At 37.7% G+C, this 21032-nt stretch overlaps 1 protein-coding gene across 1 annotated transcript in view; it reads right to left on the bottom strand.

Annotated features, from left to right (window-relative positions):
• The window catches only part of LOC311289246 (membrane-spanning 4-domains subfamily A member 8-like), a 450268-nt gene that overhangs the window by 333931 nt on the left and 95305 nt on the right, over nucleotides 1-21032 (bottom strand). The gene's annotated exons all lie outside the window — the stretch shown is intronic.

Raw genomic sequence — 21032 nt, 5'->3', positions numbered from 1 at the left:
GTATATATCACTTATGATGGTATTTTGTAAAGATATGGCCAGACGTGCAGTCTACCTGTAGCCCTATGGAAAAAAGAGTATTTCCATAAGCCAATATTTTATTTTGGTTATTTTCATTGTAATATATATTTCACTTTGATACAAGAGTGTCCAATCAGGAGCGGGGTGAGAGGTCATGGAGGAAGGGAGGAGGATGAACTTAAATGAAATGAGATGGAGACACACGTGAAGATGGTGCTGTGACAGATACGAGTTAAAAGTTGGTAAAACACCAAGTTTAATGTTTGTTATGATAAGTGACATACTATACTGCGCGAAGAGTGAGTTACAGACACTTAAATAAGTTACAGTGTGATAGTTCATGTCGTGGACTTTGCGATTATAGTTAGCACCACGAGGAGAAAATGTGGACGGCTAATTCGCTCCGTGCACAAAATGGCGACCGTTGACGTTTCGAACTTGAGTGTGTGGGCCAGTACTTCCGGTAAAAAACTTCCGGTGATCTGACAGCGAGAGCGAGAGACAAGAGCGACCGATTTCCATTACCACAGCGATATTTTTCACATTGAGTGTTTTTAGGATTCAAGGGAGGTGACTTGCCTTTCGGAGGATGACCGCCTCAGCACTTCATTGTTGTGTGCCGTTATGTACAGTTTCGTCACGTTATAACAGAGAAGTCAGCTTTCATGTATTCCCTGTTGACGCTGCGGTACGGGCTGAGTGGATACAGAAGATCCGGAGGGATGACTTCAACCCGACAAAATTTTAAATGCATATCATTTTCAGTGTATTTCACCTGTGCGTTTCTATGCTTTCTATTACTGCATTTATTTTGTGTAAGTGAGATGAGTAAAGACCATCTGTTTAATAAATCATTATCTGTCTGGTGTTTATATGCAGCACATACAGTATTGTACTACGTGTAAAATATACACAAACTTACCCATATTAAATTGTGTGTGGTACCTACAGTTAAAAATGTAAAATATGTGATAATAATATTGATCGAGCAATTGTTGTAAGTAAAAACAGTAGTCAGATTAATGAATGAAATACAACTGTTCACGAACAGAAGATTGTATTTGACTCATGCTGCATACGCAATAACAATTATGCCTACTGTAAATGGGTCAATGACGTGACGGGTCATTTTTTTTGTCCAAAGGCCTTAATAATAATAAATAAAAAAAACATATAACCAAAGTCAAAAGGGTCAAAAACCAACACACTTCATCACTGATTTCGTAATAGCACGGCAGGGGCTCGAAGCTGTTTGCTCCTGCTACCTTGTGCATCACTACAACTTTTGAAGTTGCTTGAGAAAGTTTGGACCGGGACTGGCTCGACGGGAGTGCGCGTGGAGCAGCGGGAACCAGAGAGGAGGCCGCTTCCGACGGTGTGGTCGCCGAGGAAGGCGAGCATTCCCGGGCGCAAGGTGACCCAGAGGCTGGTCGGGGTAGACCAGGAGTTGCTTCTGTGGACGCCGGGTGAGGCTTTGGTTCGCGTGAACTTCGCTGGGGACGGTGTGATAGCCTAGTCACTGTGGAGTGGCTCACTGACTCGTTGCGGAGCGACTGCCGGTCCTGCGTTGCCGCTCAGATTGTGTTTTAGGTAACAACAAACAAGATGGCCACAAAAGAAATCAAAAAAGACATAGAGGAGTTAAAAGCAGCCATGAATATGATGGGTGAGGAACTGGCGACTATAGCCAAGCAACAACGTACTATTTTGAATCTCATGAATGAAATCACAGATCTTAAGAAGCAAAATGAGGAACAGCAGAACAAGGTTAACTTCTTGGAAGCTCGTGTATCAGACCTGGAGCAGTATACTCGAATGAACGATGTCTTGATAACTGGATTGAAGATTAAGCCACGGTCTTACGCTCATGCTGTGAATGGAGAGAGGCGAGACGAGAGTGCGGACCGTGACGATTCAACTGAGGCTCAGGTAACAGCCTTCCTCCATGATAAAAATATATCTATAAATAGACACAATATTGAGGCATGCCACATTATTCCAGCAAGGAACCAGAAAAGTAATCATGTCGTCATTGTCCGCTTTCCTAACCGAAAGCATAAAATTGACCTGCTCAGACAGGGCCGTAAATTGAAGGGCTCAAATGTTTATATTAATGAGCACCTAACTAAAACAAATGCAGAAATTGCAAGAAAGGCAAGGTTCTTGAAGAAGAAAGGGATCATTCAAGCTACTTGGACTGCAAACTGCAAGGTGTTTGTTAAAATGAATGGCACTCCAGAGCAGGCTAAAGTTATGAGTATCAGAAGCATTGAGCAGCTCGAAAAGTTTGAAAGTAACGTTGGTCAGTAGAGCAAACTCCTAGGAGTTTGATCATGTAACTTTCATATTATTTTCCTTCTACTATTGTTGATTCAGCAGCTTTTGTCATGTTTAACAATATGATTGATTTTCAATATAATAGATGTTCTGATACTGACCAACGTATAACTGACTTTGATATGAATATCGATTCTGAAAATAATTTTTATGATAACTTGTATAACAACTGTGGCTATTATACAGAGCAACAGTTTAACAATAATATTAAACACGAGCACGGTATATCTATCATTCATTTTAATAGCAGAAGTCTGTATTCTAATTTTCAGAGTATAAGGGAATATTTAGGACAGTTCAAGAAACCCTTTAATATTATAGCCATTTCTGAAACGTGGATTAATGCCGATAGGGGCATGGATTTTGAGTTGCAGGGTTATGAATTTAATTACGTGAATAGAGAGAGTAGTTGTGGTGGGGGAGTGGCGCTTTTTGTTGACAAAGGTATCATTTACAAAGTTGTTGAAAACATGGCAGTAGTCATTGATGATATAATGGAGTGTATTACAATAGAATTATGTATGGAAAAAACGAAGAATGTCCTAGTTAGTTGTGTATATAGGAAACCAGGATCCAATATTAATATATTTATGGAAAAAATGGAAAAAATGTTTAATAAAGTAAAGCATAAAAACATTTATATATGTGGGGATTTTAATATTGATTTATTAAACCCCAACAATCATAAATTGACGGAAGAGTTTATTGAAACATTGTATAGTTTGAGTTTTTTTCCAACAATCACTAAACCAACTAGAATAACAGGTAATGGTGCCACTCTGATAGATAATATTTTCACAAACAATGTTGAAAGTACATCAACAAGTGGAATATTAATTAATGATATAAGTGACCACCTGCCAATCTTTGTGACTTATGACTGTAACTATAGTGGAATGAGAGAGTGTAACGAAATTAAATATAGGAGATTGAGAACTGAAGAAACTATATTTGCATTTAGAAAGGAATTAATTAAGTACAATTGGAATGAAGTAATTAAAGAAGCTGACCTTAATACTGCATATGAATTATTTTTAGACATATTCATAACTTTATATAATAAAAACTGTCCAAAAAAACAATATTGCAGTAAAAGTAAATATTCAGAAAAACCTTGGATGTCTAAATCAATTCAAAATGCTTGTAAAAAAAAGAATACTCTTTATAGGAATTTTATAAAATATAGAACGAAAGAATCAGAGTTAAAATATAAGAAATATAAAAACAAATTAACTAACATAATGAGGGTATGTAAGAAGGACTATTACAATAATTTACTAGAGAAAAATAAACATAATGTGAAAGGAATATGGAGTACAATAAATACTATTATTACAAAAGGACTTAATAAATTTAATTATCCAGAATATTTCAAGGACAATGACATACAGCTGACAAATATGAATGTGGTGGTTGACAAATTCAATAATTTTTTTGTAAATGTGGGCCCTCAACTGGCCAAAGATATAAAGTACACAGGGATGAAATACTCTGTGATGGATCAAGTAGATAGAAATCCACACTCATTTGTTTTGGGAACTATAGAAGGCAAAGAAATTATAGAGATTGTAAGTAAATATATGAATAAAACGTCAAAAGATTGTGATGACATTGATATGTCACTAGTAAAAAAAGTAATTGATGGAATTGTAGAGCCATTAACATACATATATAATTTATCATTTAAAACAGGAGTATTTCCTGAAAAGATGAAGTTGGCAAAAGTTATCCCATTATATAAAGCTGGTGACTCACATGTTTTTAATAATTATAGACCGATATCCTTGCTTTCTCAGTTCTCAAAAATACTTGAAAAATTATTTGTTAAAAGGCTAGATAATTTTATTGATAAAAACAACTTATTAATGGACAGTCAGTATGGATTTAGATCTGGTAGATCAACGTCTATGGCACTAATTGAGTTAGTAGACCGATTAACAAATTGTATTGAAAATAAAAAATATGCAGTAGGGATTTTCATTGATTTAAAAAAAGCCTTTGATACTGTTGATCATGAAATTATGTTAAAAAAAATGGAAAGGTATGGCATCAGAGGTGTGGGCTATAATTGGATAAAAAATTATTTGGAAAATAGGAGTCAGTTTGTACAAATGGGTTTTCATCGGTCAGTAAGCCTCAGTATTACCTGTGGTGTCCCACAGGGGTCAGTTTTAGGCCCCAAACTTTTTATTCTTTATCTAAATGATATTTTCAAAGTATCAAATTTACTTAAATTTACTGTTTTTGCTGATGATACAAATGTTTTTTGTTGCGGGGACAATCTGCAACAGATGATGGAAAAGGTAACAATTGAAATGAATAAATTAAAACTTTGGTTTGATTCTAATAAGTTATCTCTCAATCTGAACAAAACAAAATTTATGGTATTTGGGAACCGTATTATAAATACAGATGTCAGTTTGATAACTGATAACCAAATAATTGAAAGAGTTTATGAATGTAAATTTTTGGGTGTTGTACTTGACCATAAATTGTGCTGGAAGCCCCACATCAAAAATTTGTGCATGAAGATGGCTAGGAGTATTGGTATATTGAGTAAAACCAGATACATATTGAACAAAAATACATTACATATTATGTACTGCACACTTATTTTGCCATATATGTTATACTGTGTGGAAATTTGGGGAAATACCTATAAAAGCAATTTACAAAATATTTGCACACTACAAAAAAGAGCAATCAGGATAATAAATCATACTGGGTATTACGAGCACACGAATCTTCTGTTTTTAAATTCACATTTGTTAAAATTTATGGACATTGTTACATTTAAAACTGCTCAATTTATGTTTAAAGTCAAAGAAAATAATTTACCAGGTAACATAAGTGCAATGTTTAATGAAAGAGATGGGGGATATCATCTAAGAGGATATTGTATGTTCAAACAACCTCTTGTACGAACTGCCATTAAAAACATGTGTATATCAGTTTGTGGGGTAACCTTATGGAATGGACTGGATAATGACATCAAACAGAGTTTTAATATCATTCGGTTCAAAAATAGATTAAAGAAATCATTATTGGACCAATATAGATAAGCAAAGATTGAAACACCGGTCTAAATCTGCAATGTGAAAGTGTTGTGGTTATGGTATTGTTGTGAGTTATGTAAGATCTATGAAAAATGAATGTATTAACTGTGTATTAATTTGCTTTGTAATATTATGTTGTTAAATAGGGGCAGGTTTAAATAAGCTAATTGCTTCTGCCTGCTCCTTCTCAAACAAATCTTTTATTTTGATATTATTATTATTATTATTATTATTATTACTATTATCTTTTATTTATGTATTTATTACTTTTATTTTGTTTTTGTTTTTGTGATGGTTGTTTTATTTATTGGTGGTTTTAATTATTGTTTTGTATGTTGTATAACTATGTTGATTGTTTGAGACAAATAATAAAGAAAGAAAGAAAGAAAGAAGAAAGAAAGAAAGTATGTAAGGTAGTACAACTTGATCTCTTTTACTGAATCCAAAAGGTTTTAATTATATTAAACTACATATAAAGGTATTTTAAAGATTTTGAAGTGTCAAAAAGTCATTCGGTAAAACCGATATAGTAAATATTTAAATGGAATAATATTGCTTTTAATAACTAAAGGAACTACAATAAAACAAATATTAAGCAGATAAGGCTCTTTTTTTTTTTACATTTTCCCCCTTTCTCCTTTCCCTGTGCAATGTTTTACTTGAATATGTTGGAGTGTTTAGAGTAGTTCAATAAATGATTACATTTATGAGATCAGTGATATTTTGTTTTAATATTTCTTCTGTGGTACACACTATATACTATCTCAACATCAATTTCAAATCAGTTTTTAACTTTCAAATCAGTGGTTAAACCAAACGACTTTTTTGGTGACATTTTTTCCATCTTGTAAAAAATGACAAAAAACAGTGTTAATTGATTGTACAAACCACAAAATCTTAAACTAAAAAAAACTAAGTAAACTAAAAAATGGTTTCAAATATAGTTATATCTCCATTCAATTTTTTTTACACTTTTAAAAACCTTATTCGTCAATGACCCAAATATAGAGTTATAACATAAGTTGTTTGCATAAAATGCACCATGAACACTCACATGTTTGCCCTGTGTGCCTACAATTTATCTCCATAAATACTATTTTCTCAATTCTGGGCATTTATTTTTACTTACTTACATCAATTGCTCGATCAATATTATTATCACATATTTTACATTTTTAACTGTAGGTACCACAAACAATTTAATATGGGTAAGTTTGTGTATATTTTACACGTAGTACAATACTGTATGTGCTGCATATAAACACCAGACAGATAATGATTTATTAAACAGATGGTCTTTACTCATCTCACTTGCACAAAATAAATGCAGTAATAGAAAGCATAGAAACGCACATTGTCAAAAATATCGCTGTGGTAATGGAACTCGGTAGCTGTTGTCTCTCACTCTCGCTGTCAGATCACCGGAAGTTTTTACCGGAAGTACTGGCCCACACACTCAAGTTCGAAACGTCAACGGTCGCCATTTTGTGCACGGAGCGAATTACCACGTGCAAGCTAAAAGGACTTTGACAGCGAGTAGCCTGCTCGGTTGCTGTGTTGAGTGCATCGCCTGAAAAGCCTAATCTTCAAGGAAAAGACTGTTAAGGTTCGGAGGGATTCTTCCAGGCTGTTGAGCATTGGAAGCATCGTGTTCCGAAGCGTTGAAGGACAACACGGCGACTCATCAGTTCTGTTGCCTGAGTTTTATTTTGTTTGTTGCGCCGAGGCGTGAAGTGACCATTGTGTTTTAGGCAGTGTTCGAATTGTGTCAAAGCTCTTGGGGGGTCCCCCAACCCCAAACATCTTGAGAGGGGGGCCATTAATGTCAATGAAAAGAACTGCAGAGAGGCTCCTAACTCGAAGATGATTCCTTGCATTTGTGGCAGTGGCATTGAAGACAGAGAAGCCTCTTTCACATTCAGAAGAACTTGCCAGGTATGTTTTGCTAGCAGTCAACAACTTTTTGAGGACCTTCCCATTCTGATCATTGTTGAGCTTCCAATTTCTGAAGTCCTCAACTGCCTCCCTACTTGGTACTTCAAGCATCTTTGCCAGGTCGTGGATCTCTTTCTCCCCAAAGAGAATAAGAGACTCTCTGGATTTTGGCCAGCTGAGGGGATCCAGTGGTGTTATAATCTTTGTAAGCTTTGTGTCTGGCATTCGTGAAGAGAGACTGTCGATGATGGCTTGGAGGAACTGCAATCTATTTACATTTTCCTTGCTTGAACGCAAGGGCACTCGTTTGAATTCTCCTACTTTAAGACCTTCCTCTGCTTTCTCCATTGACTTCCCTGGGGTGATCTTGAAAGCCTTCAACACCTCAATTGTCATCTTTATTTCTCGTGTGGCATCCATAAGAGAAGTGCTTCTGTTCTGAAAAATGAAAAAAGACAACTCTATACAAGATAAACTTTAAAGTTGGCTTGAAAAAGTTTGAAGTATTTAGACAGACAGACAGACAGACAGATACAGTAGATAGATAGATAGATAGATAGATAGATAGATAGATAGATAGATAGATAGATAGATAGATAGATAGACAGATAGACAGACAGACAGACAGACAGACAGACAGACAGACAGATACAGTAGATAGATAGATAGATAGATAGACAGACAGATAGACAGAGATAGACAGACAGATAGATAGATAGATAGACAGACAGATAGATAGATAGATAGACAGACAGACAGATACAGTAGATAGATAGATAGATAGACAGAGATGGATGGATGGATGGATGGATGGATGGATGGATGGATGGATGGATGGATAGACAGACAGACAGACAGACAGACAGACAGACAAAGATGGATGGATAGATAGATAGACAGACAGATAGATAGACAGACAGACAGAGATAGATGGATAGATAGACAGACAGACAGAGATAGATGGATGGATAGATAGACAGACAGACAGATAGATAGATAGATAGATAGATAGACAGACAGACAGAGATAGTGTTGGAGAATTTTATACATGAATATATGTTGGAGAATTTCATCTGTCTCATACATGAGTCCAGATGCATGATACTAATATTAAAGGAACTAGGCCTAAAATATGAAAGGCCCAAAAATTACAGGAAACAGAGAAAACAGGAAACAGAGAAAACAGGAAACAGAGAAAACAGGGTAAAGGGGACAAAATGATGGGAACCACTGAACCTGTCAAAAGTGTATGTGAGGATAGAAGTCGTTTGAGGACAGGACAGAAAAACTGGGTGAAAGGGTGTTTAAGGACAAGAGTGGAAAAGTACCCAAAAAGCCATATATTCATATAAATCATATTTAATAAAGCGCATGCGCCAGTATGGCCACCAATAGAAATTAGACATTAGTGCAGGTGTTTCTAATCGTGGTGAAGTGATAAGGAGGAGCAAAGAGAAAAAGATAACTATACGAATGTTAATTGGATACCAGAATGGACATTAAGTGACGTAAATTGAAGTATAAGACCCCAATGCAGACCATTGTAAAATCAGATGCTTAGCTACCATCTCACTTTGTTGAACTGCTCAATAAAGTTATTTCTCCTGAAGACCTGAAACTCTGACTCTGAAAGATTTCTTCTGAGACCTGCACCAGACATTGAAGACCTGAACCAAAGATCGTGAATTCGCCACAACAATAGATGGATGGATAGATAGACAGATAGATAGATAGATAGATAGACAGACAGACAGACAGAGATAGATGGATGGATAGACAGACAGACAGACAGACAGACAGACAGACAGACAGACAGACAGACAGACAGACAGACAGACAGATAGATAGATAGATAGATAGATAGATAGATAGATAGATAGATAGATAGATAGATAGATAGATAGACAAACAGACAGAGATAGATGGATGGATAGATAGACAGACAGATAGATTTTTGACATATTCCTCAATGTAATTGTCTTGTTCACACTAAATATGAAGAAAAACACTGTACCTACCTGAAGTTTTAGGGATAGACTCTGAAGTTCACGTAGCACATCTTTAATGGTTGCCAGGTCATTAACAAAGCCAGTGCATGTGAGGCGATTCAGAAGGCCACTGAATTTTTTTCTTTCTACATCAGAGCGAGATCCCTCTTCAGCTCCTTTTTTCATTTGTGCAACCAGAGCAGGGAAGTCTCTCCAAACAGCTTGTAAAGTCACAAAACTACTTGCTACCCAGCGGATGGTAAAAATTTGACCAATCTTAAGTAGGCAGATGTTAACTTGAGAAGCTGCCTCTGAAAGTTGTCTGGCATTCTTTGGGGATTGATGGTACAGTGTATACAGCTTTGAAATAAATATCTCAAAGTGATTGCAACCTGTGACTGACTTTAGTGCATCACTTACTGATAACTCAAGCCTGTGAGCAAGACAGTGGATACTCTCCAGCAAAGGATAGTCTTTTTTCAGCCTTGTGATAAGACCACTCTGTCTTCCAGTCATCACAGATGCCCCATCTGTTGTTATGCAAATCAGATGAGACTTGAGGTATGCATCATCCAGGTCAGCTTCCAGGAGACTCTTTTTGAGAGCTTTGTAAATGGCATCAGCAGTTGTTCCTTCTTCCAGCTCAATCAAATCCCCCAAAAAAAATTCTGTCTCACCTTCCCCTGTCACATCTCCTCTGAGGTATAGGATGAGGTAGCTTCTCCCAAATGCAGTGCTTTCATCTACTGTAAGACAGATCCAAGAACCAGCACTTTTAATTGTTGAGACAATTTTTTTTCTCATTTTATTGGCAATGTGTGTTATTATATTAATGCAAGAGTGATCAGATTTGTGACAAGAGCCGGTTTTTACTCCATTCATTTCTTGTAACTCAACCAATCCATTCATTTTTGAGAAGGCTAACTTCTCCTTTGCAACAAAATATGCTGTTCTAAATGAGTGCACTGTCTCCAACAGAACTTTAGCATTCAAAGTTTCTGTCAAGGTGGGCAACACCTCTTTCTCTTTCTGCTGTTGAATATCTGTTGATGCCTTATGAGTTAAGCTGTCTCTGTGTTTGTAGATTTTCTTTCTCATGGCCCTGACATCTTTTGCTGTGACCTCTCCAGAAGCCCACTCCTCTGCCACCTGTACTCCCTTTTGTACTCCAAAAAGGCGCTTGGCATATTTGCAGAATGTGCATCCTAAGTTATTTCCATTTATGTATAGCCAAGGGGAGTACTGCTGTGTCCATGCCTCAAGCTGTTGCTTGCTGAAGTGTATAACCCTGTCTGTACTAGTAAGCAGGGATAAAGCTGTGCTCATGGACTGGGCTGGATGTGCACAGTTTGTTGTGGATGTGCTGACTAATGTTGTCCTGGATTGGAGCTGGTCTGTCTGGTCTGCTCTGATTGGGGCTGGTCTGTCTGTATTGGGGTTTGTCCTGGATTGGGGGTCTGTTTGTTTTTCTTGTAGCCTGGGCGATACATGTAAGTGCTGTGCTGTTTGAGTGTCCTGGTTATGCGTTTTACTGATGAGGCTCCTCTTAGGCTGTATGCTACAAGAAATAAATATTACATACCAATCTGATGTTTCAAAGTGTTTTCATTTACATATTTTTTTCTGATTATTTGTCTTAAGCCTGGGACACACCAAGTCACTTTTAAAGAGCATAAATTAAAATAAAAAATCCAGAATAATCTTGAAATTAAAATAATAATAATAATAAACAGGCTTACCCTTCAAAAAAGTCAGTGATGGCTCTTCTCTTCTTTCCCTTGTCCATATCTGAGAAAATAATGTAAGATGTAAGTTGTAATATTATATTTGTTGTCGTTACTGTGAATATATTTAAGAAAGCACTCCATGTTAATCATGCTACTTATTAAGGTTATTAATGGTGATATACTTTGAACAGTGCACATGTAGGCATTTTATTTCATTAAAAAAACTAATTTATCTTGAATGTAGTTACATAATCCTTTCAAGCAGAAGATGTCATAGTTTGATCTCTTGATTCACTATCAATTCACATGAATAGGCCTACTGTACTTACTTTTCTTGGGTTAAACTCAGTATTTTCTTGCATTAATTAATATTCACTTGTGTGTGCTTATACGAGTATCTTTTTAAAATGTATAATTTGAAAATCTAGTGTTTGATCATGTCTAAATATTTATTAAAATGCAAAACCTAAAAATAAGTAAGCAGTTATGACCTGCAATACTCTTTTGAGCAACTAGAGTATGTATATTTATTAGAGTGGGTAAACAATGGCATTGCAAATGGAAATTATTTTTTTTCTGGCCACAAAATTACTTTTTAATTTGTTACTTTAAATTAATTACTTACTTTGCCTCTTTGCATTGAATTTAAAACCCTTTTCTCCATTTAACCTTAAATACTACACTAATTGTATTAGGCTATATACATAATATAACGGAAAATAGGATACAATTCATAACAAAAACGGTTGATCTGCATGTTTGTCTTCGGCGTAATATCAATGAATCAATGCATGTGTGTCTCACGCACAATTCGTGAGAGTTAGCAACCCTGCTTTGTCATCGTTGACACAAAAAAGCCTTCACCTGATGAACATTTTCATCAGTAATAATGTCCTTAATTAAATTAACACTGTTTTTGAGCAGTTAAGGTTACTAGATTTAAAATTATTTGTTTAATTCAGAATGGGTGCAATGCTAGCTCCAAACAAGATTCTATTTTTCTCAGAATTACGTTAGATGGCTAATTACAACTAACAATCTGATAGTGAGCTAGCATCATAAGATAAAAAAAAAAAACTATTGACAGACCAAGATTATAATAAAAGTGACTCTCTGATTCTAAGATAAACACTTATTAAGTAGCAGTAAATTAGGTGTGTACCAAACAATCATAAAACAAAGAAATATTATCTTACCGTCATCGTGAGGTAAAATAATGACGAAGGATCACTCTGCCAGCCAATCACACAGCGGCGTCGCGCCCGCAGTCTGTAAATTCCTTCAGAAAACAGCGTGTGGCGCACTTGAGCGTATTTTCAGACTCACATCTAATTTGAAGTAGCTTTTTATGGGAGCGGCAGCGCAATACTTTGGTAAAAAATAGATAGATAGGGCTATGTCAAATATTGTTTCTATTTTAGTTTTAATGAAAAACCAGGGGACCCCCCAAGGTCATTTTTTTGGGCCTTATGGGGGGTCCCTTGATGCTTATGGGGGGTCCCGGACCCCCGCAGCCCCCCCTCAATTCGAACACTGGTTTTAGGTCTCAACGATCTCAAGCTACACAACAGGCCTGCCACGTGTATTCATTTGACTATCAGGGTATTCATTTTGTTTATTCATTTTTATGGCCATTTAGTCATTTGCCGGTATTAGATTTAGAATTTCAATTGGTTTAATTTGGGGAATTTAATGTGATTGAGAATTGTGATTATTTGAATTTGTTTATTTGAATCTAATTGTATATTTGTAAATATTTTATATTTTCTTTAAGTAAATAGTTCATAACTATTTCCTGTGAAGATTGTCTTTATATTTTGGGTTTTATATATTTATACGAGTGATATATTTAGTAAATAATATCATTTAGCGTATAATAATTTGGTTTAGAGTGGACGTAATTATTTACGTGTTAAAGTAAAATAATAATTCCTTTCCAGTCAAAGTAATATTATACTTAGGGGAGTATAGTAATTTAAGTAGGTGTAATACAAAAACGGATATTAAAGTGAGTGTTCATTTTAATTAGCATGTGAGATAGAGACATATAGTTAATATTTTACTTTATTTGAGCTATACAGACATTGTGTGGTTATTATAAATTAAGTAAAGTGACTATTAGGAATAAAAGTGAACATATAGTGAGAAGTTAGTAATTTACATTGGTGCATTAATTAATAACAGAAAGAGAGATCTTTCGCCAAGTAGGAATTCGGGGTAGCCTGGCTCCGCCCTCCTGCGTACTTACGCTCAATTTTATTTCCCTTCAGGGGCCTGTTTCAGAAAGGAGGTTAAGTGAAAACTCTGAGTATGTTAACCCTGAAATGAGAGAAACTCTGAGTTTTCTGTTTCAGAATGGGAGGTGTGTTAAACCTGAGAAAGCAGAGTAAGTCAAGCCCGTTTCTGAAAGAGAGGTAACTTATACTCAGAGTCAGTTACCATGGTAACTTACTCTGTGAACCTAACCTGGTCGGGAGCAGGTTTTCTTCGGTAAACCCAGAGTTTCTATTGGTCTCCTCCCCTTTTTTAAAGAGGAAGTAGTGTTTAAACACCTCATTTATTCTTTCAGTACATTTTTATTAATAAAATTAATCTTTTATTAATAGAAAAAAACTGCAGTAAAAATAGCAAAAAATTATTTATTTTTTTAATAAGATGAAGTCTATATAACTCCTTAACTGGCAACTGAAAATACAGTAGTAGATTAGAGTTACATAATGTAGTTCTGAACAAATTCTACAGAATTAAACTGTGACATTTACTGAAAATCACTGAACTGTTCATCTGTGCAACAGAAGTTGATGGACCCTCCTCCTTCTGTTCTTCCACACTCTGAGGGAGGGAGGGATAAGAATACCTGTTTATACTTAGATTTAAACTTAGATTATCCACATAAAAATGTGAAAGATTGTTTGATGTGTAGACACATACTATTAACATTACCTCTGTAGGCCTCTCTGTGGCAGCAGAAACTCTTTATCCCCATCGTCCTGTGAAGATGAGCATTTGGTTGAGTATAGCCTACACTTTATAACACTATTTGTCATAATTTCTGGTGTATTGAGTAGGTTACTTACGACTGCCTGGGGTTCTGTTGGGACAGGAGGCTCCAAAAGACAGATATTACCATCAGAATCTGTTGGGACCAACAAAAAACCCAACCCAAAGTAAAATAAATGGAAATGTAAAAAAATAGCCTATATAAAAAATAACACATGTAAACCTCTTACATTTTATGAAGGCTCTTGGATCTTCGGGAGTGACTGGCTCTGAAGTCCCTCCAGGAATTCCCTCAGCCAAAAATGCTGCTGCACTGCTAGACACTGGATGCTATTTAGTTATTTAATATGTCAAATGTAAAGTCAGGTAGCCTACACCCATGATATGCTCAAGCCTTACTTGATTGAATTATGTTTTTATATTTAATTTTCAGCTGCTGCCATGTTCTTTTAATACCTGCAGGATTGCACCTACATGAAAATTAAAATTAGGTTTAATAACATACTGTTCTTCCAATTTCACCTCTGATATTATAACAGTTGGGTAAGTTACTTGTATTACTAACTACAAATGACATCTTCAACAGTGTAATTAGATTAATGTAATAATGACAATCTTTAGAAAGCATCTGTTTACTTATTACTAAATCCCATATCAACCTTAACCACTTGAACAATACAAGGAGAGACAGGAAACTGCACTTTTAATGCTTTCAAATAAACAATATACAATTGTATGAATTATTCTTGAATTGACCAAAGTGTGTAGAGGGAGAAGGTTACATTAAAAATATACCTTTTAAAAATGTATGTTAAATATACAGAATTGTTCTATAGTCTAATGCAATTACATCAGATTTTACTTTAAATTACAGACGAATTAAGAGTAATCCCTTTAATTAAATTACAGTATTAATGTTCTAATACTGTAAAATTACAGTAATAATGTTCATACTGGTGAGAAATATGAAGACCTCTTTTTGTCTGGCGCTGTTGCCATGGTGACTCATAATATCTGCGCTCCATTGATAATGCCTTTTTATAGTTGTGGTGCAAGCGCTAAACTCAGAGTAGGTCAACTCAGAGTTGATTGAACTAACTCAATTCAGCTGTTCTGTAACCGAAAACTCAGAGTTTCCCATCTCAGGGTAAGTCAACTCAGAGTTCAAGTTTTAACTCAGAGTTGGTTGATCCTCCTTTCTGAAACAGGCCCCAGTACTACGTCTGGGATTGTGGTGTATTCTTTGGTTTTCTCCGATAATTTTTTTTGCCGGTCCAATCAGCGAATAGAGGGAGTGGCTGAGAACAATGACGTTGAGGTCATGCGCTAGTTTGAGTTGTAGGGTTACGTCACGACCAAAGGTTAGCGATTGGTTATGGCAGATCCAGAGTGACTCTGGGCAGATCCAATAGTTTTAAACTTCAACAGAGTACCCGCCTACAAGGAAGTTAACCCTCTGGGGACCAAGCTGTTTTTGGGGCCCTTGAGATGTTCTGACATGCTCTGACATTTGTGCTTTTTTCAGTTATTTATAAACATGTTAATGGCAAAGGTGTAAATTCACTCTATATAGCACAAACAGGCCTACCATAATATGCGAGCAACATGTATGTAGATGTTTGTATTTTTAAGAGAATAATGTTTATGCGTGGTTATTTAAAAAAATAAAAATGAAAGTTGCTGAAATAAGACCACAAAACTCATACAAAATATGTGCCCACAAGACTTTTGACTAATGGATGTTTTCTCTTCGAGTTCTAGCTTCAAAATTATGTGAAAATAGTCTTGCTTTATCGTTCAAAAAAAAAATACATTGATTTAAATGGTGTAAAACAGGTTTTGCTTGGAAAGCCAATATGCGAGGGGGAGGAGTAGTTTACACCTTAGTCCCACCCACTCTGCATAATGACTCTGCATAATTAGCCATTCATTCAGGTGTGACACTGACTGAGCCACAATGCAAGGACAAAATATATATTTAGAAGAAGACTTATATTGACCATTTAAGATTTTGCTTACATCTATCTTGTAAATATGTTTTGCTATTTTATTAAAAAGGTTACAATTACAACAATAATTACAATTTCAGCAATATTTCTGCAAAAAAGTACTCTTTCTTTGTAAAAAAAAAAAAGATTATAGGCCTACATTTTATCATATGTATTCATTAGTTTGAATATAGCCAACATTGGAACATCTTAGTCTATGACTTTATTTTTGACAAAATAGTATTTTATATATATGAGCAGAAAAGCTTATTTGATGTGACAGTATATTCTACAGTAAAAACTGTACCCAAATCTAGTCAACAAAATATTGTCTTTCATACTTCGCCTGACTGTAACGTTGTTTTTATGAAATATTAGGGCATAGCCTATAAATGTTAATTTGCAGTTTAATACGTTGCTTATACAAATACATTTTATTTCAACATATTTCAGTCGATTTTTACTCATCTCAGTAGGCTCTAGCAAAGCAGTTTATTCTTTCACACACAGACGCGCGATTCATATTTAGGCTAAACAGTCTTTACAAATATGTACCCTTCATTCATCTCACAGAAACGCGATTCATATTTAGGCTAAACAGTCTTTACAAATATGTACCCTTCATTCATCTCACAGAAACGCGATTCATCTTTTTGTTTACATAAGCCTACAACGTTATTCCATAACGTTATTCCACATTAACACTTGAGAAAGGATAACTTAGCCTACCTCCTCCTCAGCGGGATCTGCTCCTCATATTGCTCCTCATATCAGCACGGAAACTTTTCTCCATAAGGTAGGCTATATTATGCCTCTTTGTTTACAGCTGATGTGGGGGCGTTTCACAGACTGAAATGGTTCTCAGAATTTGCGTTTGAATAGCACGCGCTCTCCGGGGCGTGGTCAAATTACTTTTGAATGGCTCGTAATGAGCTCGACTGGAGTCGCTCTCTTTTTATACAGATTACAGAAGCTGATAATATTTGTTTTTTATATAAATTACTTCATTTAAAAGCTGCGATCTCAAGCTTTATGCCCGTGGGTCTGTTTGCCTGTTTGACTGAATTTTCGCGGAGTTATAGATCATTTTCGAACGCGTTTCAAATGGGAGTTTACTGACAGAGAGAAGGCAGAAATAGCATCATGTTAGTTTTTCTTTATTTGTCAAAAAGCAAAACACTTTATTTTTATTGTGAGTATACAGAAAAAATATATAAACTGAACAGGATCGATTGATGTATTACACGAAAATGAAAGATCAAAATTAACAGAGCATTTTGTGTTTATTTTTCATTGCTAAAAAAAAAAACCGAGCAAAACGCGCGGGCGCGTTTTTGGTCCCCAGAGGGTTAACGCTTGTCAATGGAGAGAGGCCAGACTCTCTGTACAAATGAAATGTACGAGAGTCTGGTAGAACCAGGCTAAATTCGGGGAGCTCACTTCAATAAAATAGCTAAGACATGCTAAGGGGGCGCTACATACCAATAACATTAGAGCGACAGCACTATGAACGCCCACAAGCGACTTCACAGTACAGAGACTAGCGACATACAGCGACAAAGTCGCTGGCGGTGTGAACGAGGCTTAAGACTGTACAAATTTTACTACTCCTTAACATATTGTTAAATAACTGTCTCTTTATTTCATTATTACTTATTTAAGTTACAAATATATGCATTTGCATAGATGTAAAAATATGTTATTGCTCTGTTATTTTAACGTAAATCCATATCAGGTTAAGAAACCCACATTAAGTTAATGAATCTGAATTTAGAAAAAATTAAGGCAAAATTAAAATAACCACACTTTTATTTCAAGTAACACAAAAACTGGACAGAAAATAGGCCTATATTAAAATAATATTAAATATCAATATATTAATATCAATACATTATTATTCATTCAGTTCTATGCTGCAGAATCAGATTTAACAGATTATCGACAGGGGGTGGGCGTTATGAGGTTTTGCAAAACCTCACAACACCCACCCCTGTCTGTGATTGGTTGGAACACTATTTATTTTGGTTTTGAGTGGTTGGTAAAACCAATTGTTTTTGTGTGCAGATCTCAGAGCCTAGGCTGCCTACAGAGATGCGTTTTTTCGACAGCCTGCTTATGGGGCGGGCAGCTAGCGGATCGTTAGGAAAGATTAGATGAATGTGATCATTTATGTTTGGGCCTTTTTTGGGCCCACGAACGACTCGATGGATGAATCAGTCTCTCTATATCCCTCCTTTCCATGAGCCAGCTCTGCTCTGATTGGGAGGATGGCCCCGTCTGTTGTGATTGGTCTACTGTGTACAGCGCGAGTCGGAAACAATAACGCCTATTACCATAACTGAACTTCAGCTGTTCGTCCTGAGGCTTCCTAAAGCTGAGCGATTGAACTGTAAAGACAGTAATGAACGATGACGTCGATTTGACCATTTACCATATCAATCTGAGCTCGAGTCTGATGAAACATTTGAAGAACTAGTCATTCAACCCGAACCTCCATCGCAAGCACGACTTGAGCAGGATGTTTCTCGGTGATACATTATTCCGTTAGAGGTACATTATGAGATGTTGCTACTGTAATTCCTCACTATCAGCATTAAACATTTAATAAATTTGTAATACAACACTAGCTAGCATGTTAGCTTAGCACACCATCAATACACGACACTATATGAGATTAAAACCATGTTTGTGCTCCAAACTTACTTTATAACGCAAGTCGAGTGTTTTAAATAATCTTCTGTGATCTAATTTGGCTTCAGATAAAAAAATCAGACAGAAAATATATTATTTTATAGTATTCTGCACGATGATAAAGTCTATATCGATTAGCATTACATTATAAATATAATCTATTATTATGAAAATACCTGACATGGCTCGAAGAACACAGGCAAATCAAATATCATTGCAATCATGTTTATTGTCTTCAAAACGTCTTTATCGGCATGTTACAGCGATCTCTGTTAGCTGTGTATGTGTTCGAGGCTTCCTGGAATGTCACATGATTATGGCACTTCTTCATGTTCCATATATGGACTATTATTGTGCATATAGCGCCCTCAGGCTATTGGTATGAATTGAAAACAGAGTACATCACAGTATCAAGCGCTCATAATTATTACATCGACGCATTTGGGTATAAATTCATCCATCCATCCATCCATCTTCTACCGCTTATCCGGGGCCGGGTCGCGGGGGCAGCAGTCTAAGCAGGGATGCCCAGACTTCCCTCTCCCTAGACACTTCCTCCAGCTCTTCCAGGGGGACACCGAGGCGTTCCCAGGCCAGCCGGGAGACATAGTCTCTCCAGCGTGTCCTAGGTCTTCCCCGGAGTCTCCTCCCGGTGGGACATGCCCGGAACACCTTCCCGGGAAGGCGTCCAGGAGGCATCCGGAAAAGATGCCCGAGCCACCTCAACTGACCCCTCTCGATGTGGAGGAGCAGCGGCTCTACTCTGAGCTCCTCCCGAGTGACCGAGCTTCTCACCCTATCTCTAAGGGATCGCCCAGCCACCCTGCGGAGAAAGCTCATTTCGGCCGCTTGTATCCGGGATCTTGTCCTTTCGGTCATGACCCACAGCTCATGACCATAGGTGAGAGTAGGAACGTAGATTGACTGGTAAATCGAGAGCTTCGCCTTACGGCTCAGCTCCTTCTTCACCACGACAGATCGGTACAGCGACCGCATTACTGCAGAAGCTGCACCGATCCGCCTGTCAATCTCCCGTTCCATCCTTCCCTCACTCGTGAACAAGACCCCAAGATACTTGAACTCCTCCACTTGAGGCAGGAGCTCTCCACCAACCTGAAGCGGGCAAACCACCCTTTTCCGACTGAGAACTATGGCCTCGGACTTGGAGGTGCTGATTTTCATCCCAGCCGCTTCACACTCGGCGGCAAACCGTCCCAGTGCATGCTGGAGGTCCTGGTCTGATGAGGCCAACACGACAACATCATCCGCAAAGAGCAGAGATGAAATCGTGTGGTCCCCAAACCCGACCCCCTCCGGCCACTGGCTGCGCCTAGAAATTCTGTCCATAAAAATTATGAACAGAACCGGCGACAAAGGGCAGCCCTGCCGGAGTCCAACACGCACCGGGAACAAGTCTGACTTACTGCTGGCAATACGAACCAAGCTCCTGCTCCGGTCGTACAGGGACCGGATAGCCCTTCGCAAAGGGCCCCGGACCCCATACTCCCGGAGCACCCTCCACAGGCCGCCGCGAGGGACACAGTCGAATGCCTTCTCCAAATCCACAAAGCACATGTAGATTGGTTGGGCAAACTCCCATGAGCCCTCCAGCACCCTGTATAGAGGGTATAGAGCTGGTCCAGTGTTCCACGACCGGGACGAAAACCACACTGTTCCTCCTGAATCCGAGGTTCTACTATCGGCCGGATTCTCCTCTCCAGTACCCTGGCATAGACTTTCCCAGGGAGGCTGAGAAGTGTGATCCCCCTATAGTTGGAGCACACCCTCCGATCCCCCTTCTTGAAAAGAGGGACCACCACCCCGGTCTGCCAGTCCAAAGGCACTGTCCCCAACCGCCACGCGATGTTGCAGAGGCGTGTCAGCCAAGACAGCCCCACAACATCCAGAGACTTGAGGTACTCAGGGCGGATCTCATCCACCCCCGGTGCCTTGCCACCGAGGAGTTTCTTGACTACCTCGGTGACTTCAGCTTGGGTGATGGACGAGTCCGCCTCTGAGCCCTCAGCCTCTGCTTCCTCAATGGAAGACGTGACGGCGGGATTGAGGAGATCCTCGAAGTATTCCTTCCACCGTCCGGTGATATCCCCAGTCGAGGTCAACAGCTGCCCACCTCCACTGTAAACAGCGTTGGTAGGGCACTGCTTCCCCCTCCTGAGGCGCTGGACGGTTTGCCAGAATCTCTTCGAGGCCGACCGATAGTCCTTCTCCATGGCCTCACCGAACTCCTCCCAGGCCCGAGTTTTTGCCTCCACAACCACCCGGGCTGCA

Source organism: Rutilus rutilus (assembly GCF_951802725.1).
Source record: "Rutilus rutilus genome assembly, chromosome: 4".
Lineage (NCBI taxonomy): Eukaryota > Metazoa > Chordata > Actinopteri > Cypriniformes > Leuciscidae > Rutilus > Rutilus rutilus.
This window is presented reverse-complemented; position numbering and strand designations above follow the sequence as displayed.